The sequence below is a fragment of the Anabrus simplex genome, chromosome 1, assembly GCF_040414725.1.
Source record: "Anabrus simplex isolate iqAnaSimp1 chromosome 1, ASM4041472v1, whole genome shotgun sequence".
NCBI lineage: Eukaryota > Metazoa > Arthropoda > Insecta > Orthoptera > Tettigoniidae > Anabrus > Anabrus simplex.
The window spans coordinates 1460724836-1460742369 of NC_090265.1; positions in this window are offsets into that span (position 1 = coordinate 1460724836).

Sequence of the window (17534 nt, forward strand, 5' to 3'; positions counted from 1 at the left end):
CTACCGGGAATCACACCCGGGACCCCTGTGACCAAAGGCCAGCACGCTAAACTTTTGGCCATGGGGCCGGACGTTGTCGTGAAATGCCACCTGAATTTGAAGAAAATGGAAGAAGGAAGCCAAGGAGATGGGATGTTGGCAAGTTGAAGGGAAATAGTGTGAGAGACTGTTTCAAGGAACATGTTGCGCAAGGACTAAATGAAAAGGCTGAAGGAAACACAATAGAGGAAGAAGGGAGAGTCGTAAAGAATGAGGTGTCTAGGACTGTTGAAGAAATGTTAGGAAGAAAGGAACGATCCACTAATAATCAATGGAAAACTCAGGGTATACTAGACCTGATTGATGAACGACGAAAGTACAAGAATGTAAAAAATGAAGAGGGCAAAAAGGAATACAGGCGATTAAAGAATGAAGTGGATAGGAAGTGCAGGACAGCTAAGGAAGAATGGGTAAAGAAGAAGTGCAAGGGTATTGAAGATTGTATGTTCCTAAGAAAGGTTGATGCTACATACAGGAAAATCAAGAAAATCTTTGGAGAAAGGAAAACTATGTGTTTGAATATTAGGAGATTAGATGGAAAACTACTTGTACCGAAAGAGACAAGGCAGAAAGGTGGCGGGGACATATCGAACAGTTTTATCAAAGTAAAGGCGTACATGATATGGTTCTGGAAAGATAACAGGCTGTTGATGCTGATGAAATGAGAGATCATATTTTGAGGTCCGAATTTGACAGAGCATTTTGAGACCTAAATAGGGACAATCCACCTATAATTTATGACATTCCCTCTGAAATACTGACTACCTTAGGAGAAACTAGCATGACAAGGATATTCCATCTAGTGCGTAAGATGTGCGAGACAAATTTGCCATCAGATTTTGGGTAGAATGTTGTTATACCTTTTCCCAAGAAAGCCGTTACTGACAAGTGTGAAATCTATCGAACCATTAGTTAGTATATCACGCCTGCAAAATGTTAATACGTATTTTGTACAGAAGAATGGAAAGCCAAGTTGAAACTGAGTTGGAAGAAGATCAATTTTGCTTCAGAATAAATGTTGGAACTCCTGAAGCAATCTTCACTTTAGGCTTGATCTCAGAGAATCGAATTAAGAAGGACAAGCCAACATACATGGCGTTCGTAGATCTTTAAAAGGCATCTGATAATGTTGATCGGACCAAGCTATTTGAGATTCTGAAGGTGATCGGATCAGGTACCGAGAACGAAGAATGTTATACAATCTGTCTCAAAATCAGTCTGTAGTGATAAGAATCGAGGGCTTTGAAAAGAGGCAACAATCCAGAAAGGAGTGGGGCAGGTTGCAGTTTATCCCACCTCCTTTTCAATGTTTATATAGAACAGGCAATAAAGGAAATCAAAGAGGAATTTGGGAAGGGAATCACAATTCAAGGAGAGGAAATCAAAACCCTGAGATTTGCTGATGATATTGTTATTTTACCTGAGACTACAGAAGATCTGGCGAAATTGCTGAATGGTATGGACAGAGTCTTGGGTAAGGAATAAAAGATGAAAATAAATCTGTGGCTTGGTTCTAAAAGGGCCAATGTCATTTTTTTATCGAAATTGAGATATTAACTGACACAAACGCGTTTTATCCTGGCTCGCAACATGTTCAAAGGGCCATTGTCTCTGTTAAGTACTAAACGAACAGTTAACGTTTAATTAAATAAGCCCTTGCCAATGATGTTAGATTACCAATAAAGATTAGAGACCTAGCAATTTTTAAAGAATACGATAGAAAAAATTAGCGTTTAATAAGGTGACTTCCACAAAGAAAGTATAAAGTTATTTAAAATTAGTTGTTGAAAAAAATAATTGGAAAACTATAAGCAAAACTTCATAGCTCAAAAACAGGTTTTTTGACATTGGCCCTTTTAGAACCAAGCCACAGAAATGTCTAAAACAAGAATAATGGAATGCAGTCCAACGAAGTCAGGTGATGCAGGAAATACAGCATTAGATTAGGAAATGAGTTCTTAAAGAAGTAGATGATTATTGTTACTTGGGTAGTAAAATAACTAATGATGGCAGAAGTAAAGAGGGCATAAAACGCAAACTAGCACAAGCAAAGAGGGCCTTTCTTAAGAAAAGAAATTTGCTCACCTGGAACTTTGATACATGAATTAGAAAGATATTTTTGAAGACTTTCGTCTGGGGTGTGGCATTGTATGGTGGAGAAATATGGTTGATAACTCAGAAAGAAAGAGAATAGAAGGTTTTGAAATGTGGTGTTGCAGAAGAATGCTGAAGGTGAGACGGATAGATCAAATCACGAATGAAGAGGTACGGAAACGAATTGGCGAGAGGAGATCGATTTAGATAAATTTGACCAGAAGAAGGGGTATAATGATAGGGCACATCTTAAGACACCCAGGACTTGTGCAGTTAGTTTATAAGGGAATTGTAGGCGGTAAGAACGGTAGGGGTAGACCAAGTTATGAATATGACAAGCAGTTTAGAGGTAGACGTAGGATACAGCAGTTACGTTGAAATGAAAAGGTTAACACAGGATAGGGTGGCATGAAGAGCTGCATCAATCCAGTCTGTGGACTGATGACGCAAAGAACAATACGTAGGTATATAGCATATCCATTTTCACAAAATATGATGATGTACTTGGATATGTATAATACGCCCATTTAAGAATGACGTGCTCTGCATGAATTTAAGGACATTTGAATTGTAGATCGTTTTGACCAGTGAATCGTCAAAGTTCATGATTGCTCAGGTGTTCATTTCATTTTAGTAATTCTCGGTCATTAATAAATCGGGTATCAATGGTGTTATGTTATGAAGAAGGTTTCAAATTGGTTTATAGTTACGTCGTTCTGCAAGTTTACATCGATGGCCTAATTGATGAGTAACCATAGAAACAAAATCTCATCACTAGAACCACCATTGACATTCTTGCGATATTGTAGCAGAAAATTACCTCCAGCACCGTCTGCTATTCCACCAACCATGATAGCGATCATCTTCACTAAAATTATGGCTGGCTTTTTATTTCACCCATTCCGACAGGCTACCTTTGTATTAGACTGATTGTACTTTATTCCTTAGAACTAGAAGCATTGACCCTCATAAGGCATTGTTTTGCACTTCACAAAGGCAGATAGTTTTCGCAATATTTCCTAATAAATCACATCAAAATCGTAAGTATAACCTATTTTATGGATTTATGAATGTTGAATTTCAGTATAGACCTCGGCCTTATTTTTGACACGCAAGTGGAAAAGAAGCCGCTCTTTTAGGAGTAGTGTTCTTAAATATTTCTGATCGTACAAGGGTTCGTTATATGATGGTTCTGATCGTCGATTTAAGACTCAAATCAACTGTATTATTTGTCTCTGTTAATATTAATCATAGGGTAGAGCTGAAGAGTTGCAACCCTCAAAGAATGAATGTATCTCCTGTTGAGATGGAAGGGGTTGACAAAATAAAAAGGTATTCCTGGTGAGTATACTCCAAGCCAACAAAGATATTTGGAGCTGAAGGTACGGTAAATACATACTTGATATAAAAACATCGAAGCAGTACTAGACTGGACTGCAAGCCCGTGGTCACCATTTGCGTCTCAATTGGAAAAACGACTGAATATACCTGTGGAAGGAGCTAAAGAGCCGAGTTTTCAACTGCATAATTAAATAATTCCTTTAATATTTATCATTCCCGCTCGGTGTAGCTCTTCAATTCAGTTAATGTTAATATAGAACTGTAAGAGTGTTGTAGGGAAAGGAATAGAGTTAAGTAATTTAATTGATATATACTTGCCAGGTATTGTTATAGTAGTTGAATAATGGCTGAGAAATGATATAATCGATGCAGAAATTTTTTCACGGAACTGGAGTGTGTATCGTAGGGAAAGAATATAAATGGTAGGAGGGAGAGTATTCCCTCTGGTGAAAGAAGAATTTTTAAGCTACAAATAATTAAAGATGACAAACACGAAATTCTAGCTGTAAGGCTCATATCTAAAGATAATAGGCAACTTGATGTCTTTGGAGAATACAGACCGGGAAAGCGTAGCGGTGACGCTGATTCGGAATTATTTGATAAGATAATCAGCTATGTGGGGAGTCATATGGAAAGGAACGTGATTGTAGCGGGTGATCTCAATTTTCCAAATGTCAGTTGGGAAGGTAATGCGAACGACAGAAACAATGACCAATAAATGGAAAATAAGTTAATATGGGAAGGACAGCTGATTCAGAAAGTGATGGAACCAACAGAGGGAAGAATATACTAGACGTGGTGCTGGTAAACCCAGATAAGCTCTATATTTGTTGTACGTACAAATATATGTGGTATAAAGGAAGTTTTTAAAATGAGGACTATTGGGTGGTATTGATAAGATTTCGGGCGATATACTAAAGGCAATGGATTGGGATATAGTACCATATCTGAAGTGCTTATTTGATTATTGTTTCCATTAAGGAGCTAGAATACAGGTGGTATTGATAAGATTTCGGTGGATATACTAAAGGCATGAAGGAGGTGGGAGTTGGAAAACGGTAAATAGAAATGTAAACTTACTCCGGGATGGGTTTAAAGCAATTGTAGAGGAATGTGCGAACAGGTTTGTACCTTTATAGGTGGTAAGGAATGGTAAAGACCCACTATATTATTACACATAATTAAGAAGAGTAAGGAGGAGGTGCAGGTTGGAAAGAAATAAAGTTAGAAATGGCTGTGGAAGTAAGGAGAAATCGAATGAACGTAATAGGAAATTGAATCTAGCAAAGAGGTCAGCTATGGATAACATGATGGCGAGCATAATTGGTAGTCATACAAATTTTAATGAAAAATGGAAGTGTATGTGTAGGTACTTTAAGGCTGAAAGAGGTTCCAAGAGGGGCATTCCAGGAATCATTAATGAACAAGCGGGTGTTTATGCGAGGATCTTCAAAAGGCAGAATTATTCAGTCAGCAGTTCGTAATGACTCTTGGTTACATGGATAATGTCCAGATAGAGGAGGTGACATACTAAAGAAGTATTAAGACGTCTCTATGATAACAACGATATTTACAATAAGATAAAAATATTGAAAACTAGAAAACAGGTGGTATTGAGAAGATTTCTGGTGATATACTAAAGGCAATGGATTGGGATATTTACCATATCTGAAGTGCTTATTTGATTATTGTTTCCATTAAGGAGCTAGAATACAGGTGGTATTGATAAGATTTCGGTGTATATGCTAAAGGCAATGGATTGGGATGTAGTACCATATCTGAAGTTCTTATTTGATTATTGTTTCCGATAAGGAGATATATCAAATGAATGGAGAGTTGCTATAGTAGCCACTGTGTTTAAAAGAAAGGGTGATAAAAATAAAGCAGAAAATTACAGGCCAGTCCGTTTGACATGCTTTGGATGTAAGATTTGGGAAAGCATTCTTTCTGAATATAGTAGGCATGTTTGCGAAATTAATAACTGGTTCGATAGAAGGCAGTTCTGGTTACGGAAATGTTGCTCCACTGAAGCTAAACTTTGAGAAATTAATAACTGGATCGATAAAAGGCAGTTCTGGTTTAGGGAAAGTTATTCCACGTATGCATAACTTGTAGGATTCCAGCAAATGTATGGCAGGTATTTTAGATCCAGGAAGTGAATCGTACTGTATCGCGATTGACCTAAGGCATTTCATAGGGTAGATCATGGGAGAGTTCTGGCAAAATTGAGTGCAATTGGACAAAACAGTGATTGAATGGGTGGCTATACTTCCAGAAAATAGATCACAGAGAGTTTGAATGGGCTCTCACAACATAAGGTAAATGTCAAGAGTGTTAGCACGACCAGGGATAAAATAAGCAAAGGACTACTTACGAATTATCCCAATAAAAGGCCGTCGCTGATTGAGGAACCTCTGGACACAAGAGGTCTAGCGAATTAACTAAAATAAGCTTAACTAACTAATTGGCTGAAATAATAACTCAAATTAAATTGATCAAACCAAATTTAGTTAGGTAAATAATTTAAGAATTTTCGACCTCAAAACAAATTTAAAAAAAAATCAATTACCACTGCACAATGAACGTGAACACCTTTCAGAATAATAAATCAAGGATATCAATTGAAAATAATTATTTTAACACAAACTCAAATTGCCAGGAGGCAGAAAATCTTTTTGAAAAACAAACAAACGTAGATCAATAGAAGATTAAAATCTTAAGACAACTATTACTGAAAGAAGCTGAAATTTTCCCTAATGAATTTCTCGGTTACTCCAGGGCTGCATTAAAATTAAATCAAATCGAAGGAAAAGCATAACTTCAGTTAATACCAAGAAATCATTCGAAACATGGACATAAATCCATACATAGGATAAATAACCCTAATATTCTCCAAGGAAAGGTAGCTTAAACCAAATGAGTTAATCAAACTCATCATAAAAACCTTCCACATGCACAAAGATCCACACCAAAATCAGCTGAAAGTCAAGTTACCAATAATAAGTCGATACTTAAATGTCAAATTCAACACAGCATGGCCACGGTATGTTTTCATTCTGTTACACAGAGTGTAACAGATGACGAGCACCGAAATCAAAACAAGCACTTGAAGTACCGAGGAAGTCATTAGAAGCCCTACTTTAAAGGCACAATGTTTCTCTATTAGTAGCCCGACATTGGCTTGCAAATATTATAATAATAAACATAACTTGTTTTGTGCACAAAACTAAAATTAACTGAAGTCAAGAAGGTAAACAAATGCCAAAATGATCATTACAACCTGAAGCCCGAAAATATTACTATGTTACAACATTTTTATGAGGACCTGTTTTAGGAAGTTAATTTCTTTTAAAACCACATGCAGAATTTCAATTTTCAGGTTAAATATCTCCGCGTATTAACACTATTAACTAATCCATTCCTTGGTAGCTTAGTTCAGTACGGAAGATGGATGCAGCTTACTTACGAGGTCGAAGGAAACAAGATATACTATTAAATATTCTAAAAGGATAACCAAATGTTCAGGCCTATCGCCTAGATGGACAATCCATCACCAATGGTCTAATTTCTCAACCATCTCCTCTTCTTGCATCATGATTTTCTACTCTTCTTAAGGCACAATCAGTAGAGAATAGGTTCCAGCGTCTTCAGATTAAGAAGCAATAATCAGAACAAAAGCTATCTGCATTGTCGGCTGACTACGACTGAGAAAGCTTCACTCCTAGCGCCCAGATAGCAGCACAACTTAGCTACCTCGCTGCTTAAATTCCAAGTCGACCGCTAAATAGCACACCATCACTAATTAGAGAAAGTCCATGGAATCCTGAAGTTTGAATACGCAGTGGGCAGACAAGAAAATGTACACATAATCGATATGCATTGTATCATCGCGAAGATTAATTTTAAATCCATTACAGCCTCCCCCTCGAAAGCATCAACATGGGGTGGGGTATAACAAGCAGGCATAGATGAAAACCATCGGTTGTCTCGAGTATATATGTAAGAAAAGTTCGATCTTCAATAATTTAACATAAACACGTCTCAAAGTGGCAGAGGTATACTTGGGTGATGTATAACACAGTGATACAGACCACTCGCAGTTGTTTAGTGTTCAATTAAGTCCATGTTTTCACGCGCAATATCATCAGCACGCCAATTTTCCTTGAAATGATCAGATAATACCAAGGTTACTAAGGTAATCGGAGTTTCGCTTAATCACAATAAATTTTCAGAGGCACAACCTACACCAGAAAACAGGTCTTACAATGTATTAAACATAGCATAATTCTCATTCGAACTTAATTCAGGGGCTTCAATTATAGGGAATGACAAGACTTCATGAGTGATAACCATATTACCACATAAATACCCCAAAAGGTAAACACAAGAAGAAGAAAGAAGAAAGAAGAAAGAAAAGAAAAATAATTAGGAAAACATAAGCCTCTACGAGAAGTAAGTCAGTGCAACAAACATTAGATAATTCTTTAAGTAACTTATCACACCAATCGCTTTATCATCAGTATCTTCCAATCAGTATAGAATACGACAGCAAGAGGCATAAACAGAGTATCAGATCACTCACGATAAATTACCACATCAAGGTAACAGTAGCGAATAAATCAATATACGAATAAAGATAAAATTTTAACAGACATATCTGTGAAATCAAAACCACCCAAATCAATAGATGATATCTTTCTTTAAAAATTTCAAATCATTTCTTGGTTTAAATTAACATTTCGTTCACACAGCTTCAACTTCCATAGCCCTACAACACATATAGTCATTCAAGGAGAAGGCGAAAGACTAGTAACAATAATAAATAGAAAGGATACTGGACAACATGCTTAGTACAGAAAATAAAGCAAGAGTAGGAGATATCAATGTTCAGAGCAACGGTAAAAGGTTAATTACAGTTGGAGACATATGTACAATTCAGATGGAGGGTACGCGTAAGGTGGGTCATCAACAACCGAAGAATCAGGAATTACCAGGCAATCAACACACAATATCAACACCTACACCGGGACAGAAAATGACCAGGAGAAACACCGGAGACAAACTAGCCTGAAATCACATAGTCCTACTAAGCTCCCATATGCAGGTAGAGGATCGATGACTGCAATACCGACTGTAGAAGGAGAATAATCCCATACTTATTCTTCTACATAACAGAACGATAAGTTACGATACCAATGACACTAATCCAGGAAAGGCTCCCATAATAAAATGCGCTAGACAGGCAGCTTAATCGAAATGAACATTAAGATCGTAGGATTAACAAGATGACTTCAGAAGAACGGGTTATGGCAGAGAATATAAGAAGTTGAACCAAGAGCAAGACGACAGTCACCAAGGTACCAATTAGCTAATAATCATTCCCAAAAGAGTTGTAGATGCATAGATTAGTTCTATATAAATCCCACTCGACACCAAGAAATCACATCAAAGGTCATGTCCAACCTTCTCTTGATGTCCATCGAAAACTCCCCCAAGCTAGATTACCACAATAACAATCCAACACCACTCTAATGATTACCAGTGCCGATGTGTCAGCCACAAGGGTAAAGGATCTACCAAATCCTCGACAACATCCCAACAAATCACCGAGTCCCTACCAAATATCATTATCACAACAACGACAATAATTACCATCATGACTTCAGAGGAACACAGTTACCTCTCAACGAAACCATAATGCCACCCCAAAACAATTCCCAAAATTAAACCCATAATACCAAATTTCACACCTTCCACAAGGATCAGAATCATACCATAAGAGTGAAAGGACGCCTACGTTCCTTAGGTTATGGATCCTATATTACCCAAACCAAAATCTCACAATAACACATGCAGCCGACGAATGCCAAACCTCTAACATGATTCTACAACTCTACACCAAATCAGTACAGCAAAATAGGTTCAAATTTCCCTAAAACCCTCAGCAGAAAGAAAACAGTGATGTACAGGCAGGAAACTCGACTGCAATTCTAAAATAAAGCCACCCGATTACAACTTGCATAGGCTCAAAAGTAACGCTTCAAGATTTAACCGACCACCTACCTTAGTAATTCACATGCCAAACCAAATAAAAGAACAGCAACAAGAGATTCATGAAATAAACGCGATGTATACTGAGAACCAAATGACTTCAAAGAAAAACGTGAAGTTCATTTAACCAAAAAAATCCATTTTTCCCCAGGAACCAAGAATTAAGATACAGTAAGAGCACAAGGCTCATGCACCCAGCAACCAGTAACTCTTCTCCAGCTCCGGGCGACAGGATTTCATCCAATTAACTTCACTCGGATTAAGGCAGAGTATCCAGTATCTTCAACACCTTTCCTCAAGTTTTCATAACAAAACCTTTAAGACCCATAGCTCCAGAGAAACACATTTTTCTTATTATCACCGCACGTAAGTACCCAGACAAGGAAAAATCTCGAGATTACAAGATACACCAGAAATTTTACGGTACTACGTTATGGAACGCAAACACTCAACATAGGTAATTAAAATCATAGAATTTTTCTAATAGACACTATATCAATACCAAAATCACCAAATTTTTTTTAAAACACAGAAAGTTCTCTTATAGACATCCATACTGCACACCGCTGAATCATACTACCAAGGCCACATTACCAAAACTGGGAACCACCTCAATTCTCAAATTTCAATCTTCCACCACAACAGGTTCCAATTAAATTCACACCGATCATACTTAACAATGATAATAATAACATTATTTTAAACTTCCATTCATTGATCACTGAGTGGTAATTTCACAGATATTCCCTACTTAAACATGATGAAACATCTAATACAGTCTCTCTTACATTTGTCCAGTTCAACAAGATTCATACTCACCAAGGATGAAAATTATCAAGATACACATACCCCAATACATAACTTCCCAACATCCATATGGACAGCACAATTTCCGCACTTCCATAACCCATTTAAATCAAACAATATCCCGATAAATTACCACCCATCACAAATACGATTTTGAATTCAACCCCAGACACACAATATATCAAGCCGCTTTCACTTGGGATAAATGAACTCTCCGAATTCTTTTCGCCACAGGATCACTGACAAGCATAGATACAGGGCTCAAAAACTGCAATATCGTACAAGGTCCCTGAAATCTAGGAGCTAATTTTGAAGTAAATTTATTTATAGCCTTGCTGACAGGATAACATTTTACGAAGACTTGGTCTCCAACATTTAGCTTGGTGGGTTTTCGGCCTTTGTCATAGTACTTTCGTACCTTTTCATATGACACAGCCAACCTCGTTTTGGCCTCATCCCACACCTTTCGCACATCACGAGGAGTAGAGACTTCAGGAAGCAGTTCCTCAATTCGAAGGAGATTTGATAGAGGAGAAAATGGAACAAAACTAAACATTAAATCCATAGGAGTTTTGCCATGAGACTCATGGGTAGCAGTATTAAATGCATATGACAACCAATGAAGACAGGTGTCCCACTTGGTATGATTCGAGTGGTGGTAAGCTATGAGAGCCGATTTTAAATTTCTATTCATTCTCTCGGAATATGAGGGATTGGGATAATATGGAGTAGTGGTCACATGTGAGATGCACAAATCAAACCAGTACTTCCTGAATAAATGACTAGTAAACCCAGCAGCATTGTCAGATACAAGAAACTTAGGAGTTCCTAAGGAGGCAAAAATAGAATTTAAACAGGAAATAGTGGACTGCAAATTGGTCGATCTAGTCGGGAAGATCCAGCAAAACCTGGTAAAGCCATCAATGCACACCAATGCATGAGTATTTCCTCGACTGGAACGTGGAAAGGGTCCAACATGATCGATAAACAATCGCTCCATAGCTCTGGAAGCTTGAGTCGATGACAACAACCCCGCACATTTGTTTAGGTTAGGTTTACTAATGGCGCAACTTTTACAAGACTTAACCATGGATGTGATATCCCAATCCATGTTTTTACAAATAAAGAACTCCCTTATTTTTGACCTAGTTTTGAAGTTTCCCAAGTGTCCACCAACAGGACTATCATGGTAATAGTGAAATATGACAGGAATTAAAACCTTGGGGACAACAATCTTTATCCTTTTATCATAACGAGATTGACAACAGAGTACCCCTTTCACCAAGGAATAGGGTTTGATAATTTTACCAGAATTAATCTTTTCCAGAATTTCCTTTAGCTGAGGATCATCGTTTTGATGCAGAGCAATATCTTGATACAACATTGGAAGATTAGTCAAGATAGAACTCACATTTACCGAACCAACTTGAGGTACACTCTTCGCTTCCAAGTTTTCAAAACCATCCTCCTCATCAAACATGCGACTAAGCCCATCAGCGATTACATTTTCCGTTCCACGAATGTGCCGGACATTAAATTTAAAAGCAGAAATTCTCAGCGCCCACCTAGTTCGTCTTCCAGTTCTTTTGGGTCTTTTCAGAACCCAGGAAAGAGCTTCATTATCTGTCTCTAAATCAAAATTAACGTGCTCCACATAAACACGGAATTTCTCCAAAAACATAGTACCGCTAAACACTCTAATTCATAGACAGAATATTTCCTTTCCAGAGGGGAGAGAGCTCTAGATGCGTAAGCAATAGGACGTCTACCCATTTCCGACTCTTGCAATAAGACTCCTGCAATAGCCTTGCCTGAGGCATCAGTCTGGATAATGAACCTCTTATTAAAATCAGGAATAGCCAGTATAGGAGCATTACTGAGAGCTCTCTTCAAGGTTTCAAAGGCTCTTTGTTAAGGGTTTTCCCACACAAATTTGACATTCTTTCTGCGTAAGGAATTCAAAGGGGCAGCAATTTCAGCATAATTCGGAACGAATTTTCTAAAGAAATTAGTCATACCAATGAATCTGACAATCCCTTTCACATCTTTAGGTGGTTTAAAATCGTGAATAGCTTGAGTACGGGTATGATCAATTGAAATACCCTGTGACGATACTATATGTCCCAAGAAGGAGATCTGAGATTTGGCAAAATTGGTCTTCGAAAGCTTGACAGTTAAACCTGCTTTCTTCAATCTTTCAACTACCTCCTGTACATGCTTGAGATGATCTTCAAAATTTGCAGAATATACGACCAGATCATCAAGATAATGAATAACGTACTTAAATTTCACATCCCCAAACACAGAATCCAGTAATCGAGTTAACACAGCCGCTCCCCTCGTTAGCCCAAAAGGTATAACCGTGTATTCATACAGATTCCAGTCAGTGGCAAAGGCAGTGAGGGGAATAGATTCCTCATCTAGAGGTATTTGATTGTATGCCTGATTCAAATCAAAGGTTGAAAAATAATTAGCACCATGGAACCAAGAGAAGCAAGTATGCAAATCCGGTAAGGGCACTGACTGCATGACTATCTTAGGGTTTAACTCTCTATAATCCTTCACTGACCTGAAACATCCAGATGACTTGGGCACCAGAAACATCGGAGACGAGTATGGAGAGATAGAAGGTCGAATAACACCATCCTGAAGCATCTTATCGATGATTTTCTTTAACTCAACCATCTTAGGTGGTGATAACCTATAGGGCGGAGATCTAACAGGAATCTTCTCCGTAATATCAATGTGGTATTTAAGCACATTAGTTAATCCTAATTTATCAGTGAAAACTTCAGGGTACATTGCACAAAGATCACGAATTTTACTAGCTTGGTCGGGAGGCAGATGATCAAGATCTAATTTACTACCACTGCTGTCCTCAATATCCTCATCTAGAGCACAATCAGGACACCTTTGAAATATTATATCCTCATGAAAATTGAAAATTCTACCGGGACAAAACTTGAAACTAAAATTTCTATCTTCAAGGTTCAACATCATTCCAACCTTGCCCATAAAATCAGCACCTAAAATTATTTGGTGAGATAAATCAGAGGCAACCAAACAATCAGCTTCCCAAGTGAAATCACCAATTCTGATCTTAACCGAAACCGAACCCAGAATCCTTAATCCGCCTCCATTAGCAGCCACACATTGAAGATTAGAAGCCTTAATAGTGGGTAATTTACTGTACAACAATTTTTCATCTTCAAATACCAAGCTTCACTCATAAGTGACACCACACTACCCGAATCAATCAACCCCAATGCAGGTTCATTATTAACTTCAAGACAAATGGTAGAAGATTTCGGAACAATATCACTAGAGATACCTAAGATTTGAGGAAAGAGAATCTTATTATTTGCATGATCTTCAACCAATAAGTTCTTATTCACTGCACTGGGTACACTAATAGGTCATTGTGAATTACCATTCCTCAATTTAGGGCACTGTCTTTTCATATGTGACTTAGATCCGCAAACATAACAACTAGCGTTTTGATTTGGACTCACGTTACCACGTTTCCTCCCTGAAGGACAATTATTTCTTAGATGATCCCTGGATCCACAAGCGTAACATTTTTTAGATGAAAAGAGAGTGACATGATGGTTAGAAATATCATTAGGTCTATAAGAAACACAGGGAGGAGGATACCTAGTGTGGCGAGACTCATCTCCATGTTTTACGTCTTCAGCAAAGGTACATACTTCCTCAAGTTCAGCAAAATTACTCGGGCACTTAGTCAAGGATAAAAAGGACCGATATTGAGGAGTAATGCCTTTGATTATACGAGCTACCATCTCTTCTTCCTGTACCATGATTTTAAAAACCTCGCAATAAAATTTCATATCCAAGACATAGGCCAATAGATTTTCATGCAAGAACTGCGTCCTATAACAATGTTTTGGAACCAGACTTTGTAACGCAAGGGACGGAATAAACCTTGCCAAGATTAACTCGTGAAATTCATTTACACTTAAATTACTGCTAATAGCCATAGAAATTTCTCTTTTAAGAACACCTTGACAGTTAGGAAATAACACTCCAAAAATCCCCAGAGCATCCATGCTATACACATTAGCCGACTCAGATAATTCTACCAGAAACCGCAAGAATCTGATTGTTTCGTCAATGGAATCTACAGAAAAGGTCATTACGTTTTTGAAAAGATCTTTAATTGAATTGGGAGCCGAACATGACCTAATCAACAAATTCTCAACCGCAGGACTAAGTCCACAGCAATGAGATGAGGACGGATTAGTGACGGTCTGAGGAGTAATTAACTCATTAGTGACACCAAGGTTGTTACCTTCGTTAGTTTCAATCTCATCACTTAATGACAACTGACCAACCTTCTTCATATTAATCATAAAATCGAGTTCAACCGAAACATTAATTACTGAAGTCAACAACGAAGTGCATTGAGACATCAATTCACCTTCAGGTCCAAGAGAAATCAAATCTTGCACCCTGTTAATAAAGTGATTGGTATGGGCTTTTAGTCTTCTCAATTGGTAATCTGATGGACTACACTCTTTTAACTGTTTTACAAACACTAATAATTCGTTAATAGAACTGGACATTGCATGCACTGACTTACCCAAGTCGATGCTCATGTTACCTGGATTTACAGGGGAATCAAGGGAAGCCAGAAGCAAGGTAACATCGCCTTCCATAGAACCAGTGGACACCAAACCCCGAATATCGAGTTCGTACAACAGCTCACCCTTCCTCAGCATTCTTGGCAACAACACGGCACGTGCACTCATTTTGATACGAAACAGAAAACGCCAAGGTTAGCACTCAACACAAGCCTGTCTTTCCCTTCACAAGTTTAATTTCCTAGTCTCAATTGACTTATTATTTCAGCCAAGGTGATATCAATGGTCTGACGAAATAGCCAACAGTCACAAGAAACAAGAAAGAAAAATATGCTTTCACAAGATATCAGAACGTAGCTGTACAGAGAACCACGCAATCTGATACCAAACACACTCTCGCAACATAAGGTAAATGTCAAGAGTGTTAGCACGACCAGGGATAAAATAAGCAAAGGACTACTTACGAATTATCCCAATAAAAGGCCGTCGCTGATTGAGGAACCTCTGGACACAAGAGGTCTAGCGAATTAACTAAAATAAGCTTAACTAACTAATTGGCTGAAATAATAACTCAAATTAAATTGATCAAACCAAATTTAGTTAGGTAAATAATTTAAGAATTTTCGACCTCAAAACTAATTTAAAAAAAAATCAATTGCCACTGCACAATGAACGTGAACACCTTTCAGAATAATAAATCAAGGATATCAATTGAAAATAATTATTTTAACACAAACTCAAATTGCCAGGAGGCAGAAAATCTTTTTGAAAAACAAACAAACGTAGATCAATAGAAGATTAAAATCTTAAGACAACTATTACTGAAAGAAGCTGAAATTTTCCCTAATGAATTTCTCGGTTACTCCTGGGCTGCATTAAAATTAAATCAAATCGAAGGAAAAGCATAACTTCAGTTAATACCAAGAAATCATTCGAAACATGGACACAAATCCATACATAGGATAAATAACCCTAATATTCTCCAAGGAACGGTAGCTTAAACCAAATGAGTTAATAAAACTCATCATAAAAACCTTCCACATGCACAAAGATCCACACCAAAATCAGCTGAAAGTCAAGTTACCAATAATAAGTCGATACTTAAATGTCAAATTCAACACAGCATGGCCACGGTATGTTTTCATTCTGTTACACAGAGTGTAACAGATGACGAGCACCGAAATCAAAACAAGCACTTGAAGTACCGAGGAAGTCATTAGAAGCCCTACTTTAAAGGCACAATGTTTCTCTATTAGTAGCCCGACATTGGCTTGCAAATATTATAATAATAAACATAACTTGTTTTGTGCACAAAACTAAAATTAACTGAAGTCAAGAAGGTAAACAAATGCCAAAATGATCATTACAACCTGAAGCCCGAAAATATTACTATGTTACAACATTTTTATGAGGACCTGTTTTAGGAAGTTAATTTCTTTTAAAACCACATGCAGAATTTCAATTTTCAGGTTAAATATCTCCGCGTATTAACACTATTAACTAATCCATTCCTTGGTAGCTTAGTTCAGTACAGAAGATGGATGAAGCTTACTTACGAGGTCGAAGGAAACAAGATATACTATTAAATATTCTAAAAGGATAACCAAATGTTCAGGCCTATCGCCTAGATGGACAATCAATCACCAATGGTCTAATTTCTAAACCATCTCCTCTTCTTGCATCATGATTTTCTACTCTTCTTAAGGCACAATCAGTAGAGAATAGTTTCCAGCGTCTTCAGATTAAGAAGCAATAATCAGAACAAAAGCTATCTGCATTGTCGACTGACTACGACTGAGAAAGCTTCACTCCTAGCGCCCAGATAGCAGCACAACTTAGCTACCTCGCTGCTTAAATTCCAAGTCGACCGCTAGATAGCACACCATCACCAATTAGAGAAAGTCCATGGAATCCTGAAGTTTGAATACGCAGTGGGCAGACAAGAAAATGTACACATAATCGATATGCATCGTATCATCGCGAAGATTAATTTTAAATCCATTACAAGGCGATTCTTTATTCATGAGCTGAAAACAATCCAAAGAAAAGCAGCTTGATTTGTTCTGGGTGATTTCCGGTAAAAGAGTAGCGTTACAAAAAGTTTGCAAAATTTTGGTTGAGAAGACTTGGGGGAGGCGAGCTGCTCGACTAAGTGATATGTTCTGACCCTGTATTAATTAAGAGGAGAATTCCTCAAGGCAGTATTATTGGACCTTTATGTTTTTTTATATATATAAATGATATGAGTAAAAAAGTGGAATCAGAGAAAAACGTTTTGTGGATGATGTTATTCTCTATAGAGTAATAAATAAGTTACAAGATTGTGAGCAACTGAAAAATGATTTCAATAATATTGTGAGATGGACAGTAGGCAATGGTATGATGATAAACGGGCTTAAAAGTCAGGTTGTGAGTTTCACAAATAGGAAAAGTCCTCTCAGATTTAATTACTGCGTTGATGGGGTGAAGGTTCTTATGAATCATTGTAAGTACCTAGGTGTTAATATAAGGAGAGATCTTCATTGGGGTAATCACGTAATTGGTATTGTAAATACATGGGATTTAGTCATGGTTTAAAGGAGAAGTCATACAAGTCTCTGG